The sequence below is a fragment of the Montipora capricornis genome, chromosome 13 (assembly GCF_036669925.1).
Source record: "Montipora capricornis isolate CH-2021 chromosome 13, ASM3666992v2, whole genome shotgun sequence".
Taxonomy (NCBI): domain Eukaryota; kingdom Metazoa; phylum Cnidaria; class Anthozoa; order Scleractinia; family Acroporidae; genus Montipora; species Montipora capricornis.
In genome coordinates, this window is record NC_090895.1 from 23,118,456 (window position 1) to 23,125,908 (window position 7,453).

Genomic DNA, 7,453 nt, shown 5'->3' on the forward strand with positions numbered 1-7,453 from the left:
ATGCCACAGATGAGGCGTTGTATAATTGGCAAACAGATTCTACGTTGCAGTGCGTCTGCTCAATTCTAATTAGGGAGCTTACGAAACGAGGACAGCGACGGCAACGAGGACTTCATTTTAAAAGAAGAGTTCGCGTTATTCATATCACTACGAAACTATTTCATGTCATTTTGCGTTAAAAATGTGTAGTAACTGTCGAGGAATTAGACTGGTATGAGTGAGTTGGAAGCGTAGAGAGAGAACTGAAAATTCTGTACTAACGTCCTCCACAGAGCCTTGAATTTCGTCATTTCACGTCGTCATTTAGGAGATCAGAGGGCAAAGAAATGTACTAAAATGTAAAACGCACGTGTAAAGCGTGCAGAACCATTGTTTTTGCTCACTAAACCTATTGTTTTGTAACGTCGTCGTTGCCGTCGGCGTCGTCGTTTCGTAAGCTCCCTATTATCACAGACGACGTCAAAATTTGGCAAGAGCAAAGATGTCGCCTTGTGTGTCACTGAGGTTGGTGCATTCACTGAGCTTATTATATTTAACAATTAGATTATGAGCTCGAGATTTCTATGAGGTGATCACTTCATAAAAATCTATGAGGTGATCACCTCATAGAAATCGAGAGCGAATAATCTAATTGTTTTAGTGGAATTCTCACTAAAATTTACTTCAAATAACGGTTTCCAATTATTTCATGACATATTATTAAACTCTGCTCTTGAAAAAGATCGGTCGGATTGAATTTCCATTTAAAATCTAAGGTTGTGTTCTATTGGGATCAACCGTTTTTAGTTGGTTGGGTTTTTTCGTGTTCTATTGGGAAAAAAACGTTTTCAGTTGGTTTCGTTAATCAACTTTTTCAACCGACATCAAACTAGGTTGCAATGGTTGAAAAAGCATTGGCAGCAGCCGCTGTCGTTTACGCGGGCCATTTAAAGTCGGCCGCGGGCTCCTGCCGCGTTGCTTTCGGGCCTCAACTTGTCAACGCTGAGAAGTCTGGTAATACTATTCCCAGGAATTACCGCGTTTCAACCGAAAACGGTTGGAAAAGTGTTCTATTGGGACACCTCAACCGCTTCAACCAAAAACCGGTTGCGGTTGAAACGGTTGATACCCAATAGAACACGACCTAAGTTGTGTGCCCCCCCGCATCAGCTTTTTCAAAAATTTCCTTCAATAATAAATGTCCTTCGTTTAGACTTCTCAGAAATTTAATTTCCCATTTGCATCCAAATTTTCCTCCAAAACTTTGGAAAAACTAAAAAAAAAAAAAAAAAAAAAGTCGTTATTTCCAAGACGACCTCCAGCACACTAATGGCTGATAGTGTTCAATGGATCAGCCAATCAGATTCCAGCATTTGCATTAGTATACTAGGTAGAACTATACTAAAAAGTGATATTGATTACGAAAACGGCATGACCAGAAAGTTACAGTTCACGAAAACTACGAGACCTCGGTAGCAACAGCACTGCTATAATCATAATCATCGTCGTTATCAGTCGACATGGTCATCATCATCGTGACTGTCCTCAGGGAAGCAGGGAATGGCTTAGTGGTGAGAGCATTTGCATCCCACCAATGTGGTACGGGTTCTATTCGCAGACTCAAAATGATATGTCTTTTGTTTTCATTGGTTCTCTACTCTGCTGCGAGAGGTTCTTCACCGGGTTCTCCGGTTTTGCCTCCTCAAAAACAAACATGATTTACTATGTATTAATTTGATTTGCTTTGATTTGTGCATGACCCCACAAGCTATTCAGCTTTTCACATTGTTGTGTGAAAATAAAGGTTCTTATTATTATTATTATTATTATTATTATTATTATTATTATTATTATTATTATTATCATCGTCATCATCATTATCATCGTAGTCCTCGGTGTCGTCATCTTCGGCGTCATGTTGCGCACTTCCTAGTTTAACCTGCACAGACAATGGCTTTGCACGCCCAGCACGTACGTCTTACATTCTGTCGGTACATTTCTTTGCCGCTATTGCCCTGACAACGACCTGAAGTGAGCAAATTTGAGGTTATGTTGAGAACGCTAGCACCTGACGACAAATTTTCAATTTTCCCTTCAAATATCCACACCGTTTACACCAATTTAGTTTAAAAACTTTCAATGCTAAACGACTTGCACGATTTGGGCTAATGGAAAAGCGATTAGCGCAACGCAAGGTGCCTTCGGACGAGCAGCCTGCGTGGTAAGCTGTCTTAAAGGATGTGGGCTAATGGACCCCCCGCCCCCTACTCCCCGTAGACCTTACAACGCAAGCTATCGTCGAGGTCTGTGCTTAAGTTTTTTATGCGTAGTCGTCATCGACGTCGTCACCATTTTGATGATCGTGGCTATCATTGCAATGGTCCCTATTGGAGTTGAGCCTGCGGGCACATTTTCTTTTGTTTAAAACTACATGCAAAAGAGGCGTAAGGGTCAATTCGATACAAATGTGACACCTTAGCCTCGTTCCTTTTGGCAAAACCGCTGATAACTCCGATAAGGGCTATTCTTGGATTTCACATGACGTCACGGCCGCCATGTTGGTGTCCCCAAACAATGAAATGGCGGCAATATTGGTGTCCCGATCCAATCCTCCGGGAATTGAAAGCTATTATTATGCTAACGTCTTCTTTTGTTTTCGTTGAAAAACGTGGCTGTTGATCACGTGAGTGAAGCCCAAGAATTATTGTCATGATCATCATATTCATCGTTATTATGCAAAGAACGATACAGCGACTACTGGAAATATTTTCAACTTACAGAACCTTCGACAAATGGTTCAGTTTTAGCATCCGGTAGCCCTCATCGAGTAGCTCCATAAGCTTTCGCCCGTTTTTTCACCGCGCACTGGTGGCTCAGTTGGTTGTGCACCGGGCTGTTACGCGGGAGGTCGTGAGTTCAACTCCAGCCGGGCCAACACTCAGGGTCTTAAAACAACTGAGGAGAAACTGCTGTCTTGGTAATCACATCTGCAAATGGTTAGAATCTCTAGTCTTCTCGGATAAGGACGATAAGCCGGAGGTCCCGTCTCACAACCCTTCAATGTTCATAATCCTGTGGCACGTAAAAGAACCCGCACACTTGTCGCAAAGAGTAGGGCATGTATTTCCCGGTGCTGTGGTCTGTCTTCTGTGGTGTATCATGGTTGGGAGGGTTAATGCTCGGAGAGGGCCCTAAGTTAAAAAAACTGTAACAGGTTTTTACGTCTCCCTCTTTAAATAAAGATATTGAATTGAATTGAATTGAATTTGTGGGGGTAGGGTGATCCATCTTAATCAATCAATCAATTAATTAATTAATTAATTAACTAATTAAAGGAGAAACAACATAAGGCTTTCAGGAATGATGATATTTCACACTTGCAGCAAATCTTTCAGTCGAACTCTGCTTATCAGTTAAGAAAACTCAGTACCGTAAACCCCTCCCCTCTTCTTCATAACCGAATCAATAAACGACACGCTGTATTGATTAATCACGAAAGTAACACATGCTGGAAGTTCGGATTTGGTTCCCGCAGGAGCCCATGAATAAAAATATTGAAAATGCCTTGTACAAAGCGTATAGTATCACTCTTGGAGCGTGCCTGACACGGTCCGCGGGTCGGGCGATCGAGGATGGCAGAAGTGATTGTATTAATGTCAACGATGAAATGATATATGAAATGGATCATATATGAAATCAAGTGAAGCTATGATCCTCGCAGTTATAACGCAATTTTTGCAATTGCGTAAAGAAGCCTGACGGGGTTTGAACCCGTGACCTCGCTATACCGGTGCGACGCTCTAACCAACTGAGCTATGAAGCTACTGACGTTAGGAGCTGTTCATTTGTGGGTTCCAATGTTCCCGTGTGGAATGAATCAACGATGAAATGATATATGAAATGGAGCACATATGAAATGCGGATATGAAATCAAGTGAAGCTATGATCCTCCCAGTTATGAACGCAAACTTTTGCAATTGCGTAAAGAAGCCTGAAAAATTCAGGGCTTCAACGGTGCGACGCTCTAACCAACTGAGCTATGAAGCCACTGACGTTGGGAGCTGTTTATTTGTGGGTTTCAATGTTTCCGTGAGGAATGAATCAACGATGAAATGATGTATGAAATGCGGATATGAAATCAAGCGAAGCTATGATCCTCGCAGTTATGAACGCAATTTTTGCAATTGCGTAAAGAAGCCTGAAAAATTCAGGATTTCTACGGGGTTTGAACCCGTGACCTCGCAATACCTGTGCGACGCTCTAACCAACTGAACTATGAAGCCACTGACGTTGGGAGCTGGTCATTCGTGGGTTATAATGTTCCCATGAGAAATGAAAATGATATATGAAATGGATCATATATGAACTGCGGATATGAAATCAAGTGAAGCTATGATCCTCGCAGTTAGAACGCAATTTTTGCCACAAATGACCAGCTCCCAACCTGGACCTTGTTTCTTTACGTGTCAGTTTGAATGTGTTGATAACGCAAATGTTCAGAATTTATACATATATGTGTACAGTCAAACATCAATTATCCGTTTTTTCTCAGATCAAAATTTGTTCGTGAATATTAATTAATAAGGATGACGTTCTTCCACTTAATCCTTAGTCCTTCCTTAGTCCTTCCAATAAATCCTTGGAAAATGCTACTTATGGTGGCTCAAACCAGTTTCAACACGTTAAGAAGCGTTCTTATTAGGAGTATTGGCACTACAACGCTTTATCACTTAACAGCATTGTTATGGCACCTTATCAAACACCAGTTATTGCTGAAAAAGATTCGATCAGTTTTGTGATGTAAAAGGTTACCGTGGCAACAGGAAAGCCCTGCAAAGACGTTGGCTTTAGTTGCTCATAAGTAAGTAATTGAAAATTTAAGGTAGCTCTGAATCCGCTCCACAGAATTTTTTAAACTTTGCAGAGAGTTTCATCTTGGCTTGCTGATCACTTCTGTGCAATGAAAAATTGGGGTCACCAAGTTCGTTTTTCAGATATGAGCAGCTAAAGCCAAAATATAGGGTATTTTTGCAATGCTTTCCGGTTGCCATGGTAACTTGTTACGCCACAAAAATGATTGCATCTCTTTCAGCAATAATTGATGTTTCACATGCTACCATAACATTAATTTTACGTGATAATATGTTGTAGTGTCAATCCTTGTAATGACAAGGTATCTTGAAAGTGTTGAAACTGGTTTGAGCCACCTTAAAAGCATGGTTCTTTTGAAACTCATTGTTACAGGTAAAGTATCGTAGATAAAATGAAATTCTGGCTCCGAGATGTTTTGTTGCTTAGTGAAGTCCTATGCTATATTTACTAGGTCAGCGTTTCCACAGAAGTAATGCGATATTCTCTCAGTCGTTACATTTATTCGGCAATAATTATCCAACATCACTGCGATCGGGGTTTTTCTCCTCGTTTGGTCACGTTAAGGCATAATTTCTACGTTATTTTCCTGACACCGCAAATTACACAATAGTTTTCATAAACGAGTTTTTGTCGGAGTTTCCTCGTTTCCTTTATTTGCAAATTGCACATTGATCCTGGCATCTAATGCAATTATTGGCTCATTCCGAGCATGCGCCTTCAAGAAATATATGACTCTCTCTTTTCCCGGAGTCCCCAGTCTCGTCACCAGAGCCTCGGATCGACCCAAGGCTCTGGGAAACTCTATGTAGGAGAACATGCCCCGTAGGGGTCATATAGCCAAAACTTGGCAATTTGAACCTTACGGCGCCTGCTCACTCCTCGTGCTAACATAAATGCACCAATTAGAGACGGTCTTGATTGTGCTTCACAAAAACCAACGAGAAGACACTTTTTTCAGGTTTCCCCAGAGTTCTTTTCTCCCTCAGTCAAGAGAAGAGCTCTGGGGTCGAGATTGCGGAGTGCCGGAACAGGACTAATCGCGTTGCAGCCACCTGAAAATTTTAGGTGTCTATGAGACAAAGGACCTCTTTAGCTTGTCCGTTTTGTTTTCCCATTTCAGACCACGTGATGTCACTCTAGGCAACAGTTTCTTTCAAATGTCTTTTATGCTCGTGCATATGTATGCAAAAAAAAAAAAGGAAAATTCTCTTGCCTGAATCACGTGGTCTGAGATTGGAAAGCAAAACGTACAAGCTAAAGAGATCCATTGCTTAAATCAGTGTCCAGATAACTGCGAGGATCGCTGCTCTCTTTCGCCTATAGGACACACTGAACAACGAGCAAATTAGCTTGCTTACTTATAGTTTACAAAGGCCCATAGACGACTCAAACTGCGCAGAACAAGGACGTTAGTGGAACGCATACTGTTGACATCCCACAAGACCAACGAGAAAACCGCTTAAAAAAATCCCCAACTTGAAATTTATTTACGGAGGTAGTCAATACAAGCACCGACCGACTAACCGTTTTGAAATCAGTGCTAAAAGCTGAATATTCCAGATCTGTGGCAAACAACAAAACGTTGTTTCTATCTGTGGATATAAAACATCTCGATTGTTTTATTATGTTTAAAGCTCACGCACGCGACGTTTTATCGGTTTTAGGCTCATGAATTATTAAGAAACGAGAACTAAAGTACTGTTTATCGAAATAATGTTCTTGCAGCCGTCGCGTTCTGGTAGGTTTACCCTTCGTTAAAATCGTACTATGATCAAAAGATCAAATCTTTGTTTCTTTGGATTTCAAAACTATGTTAACTAAACACTAAGTTACCCAAGTCTTAAGCGTTAATTTGAAAGAAGCAATTGTTTATTTTAACTGGAATTTTCCTATTTAATCGTCCGCCATTACTGACTTTCAAATCTTGAGAAAGCTGGATCGAGGAGGAAATGACGTCGAAGACTCACTAGTTTAAGAATGCAATGCGTTTGTATTCGACTGAATTAATATGCAGCGCTGGAGCTTTTAAACTCGTGTTTTGCATACATAATAAACTGGGTTTACATGATGAAATTTTAAGCTATCGAGTGAGTGATATCACTTTTCCCTAGATCCAAGTATCTGAGCTCCAGTCGATCAGTTTTGAACGTGAGTAATGACGGACGGTGAAATCCAAACCTTAGAATCAAAGTAAATAGCCATTAGCAAAAAATCAAAGCTTAAAATTTTGAGACTTGACTAACAAAATTTCCAAGAATTGCTAAAATTCGACATTACTGATTTTCCTTCTAAGAGTCTTATTGTTTTCTTGTCTTAACTCAGTTTTCAACGAGTTCCATATATTTAATTTGTTACTTATACGTAAAAGAGTTTTCATAATATAATAATCACTTAATTTACTTTTCATAGTAATTTAGCAGAGCACGAGTGCTCGACTAATTGTCGAGACTAGAAATCAACAGAATAAACGAATGAACGAATGAATAAATGAATGAAGCAATCAATCAATCAATCAATCAATCAATCAATTTATTATAGTCATTGCGTAGGCTGGGGCTGCCCAGAGAATCCCAGCCGGACGCTTATGTATGAAACGCATGAC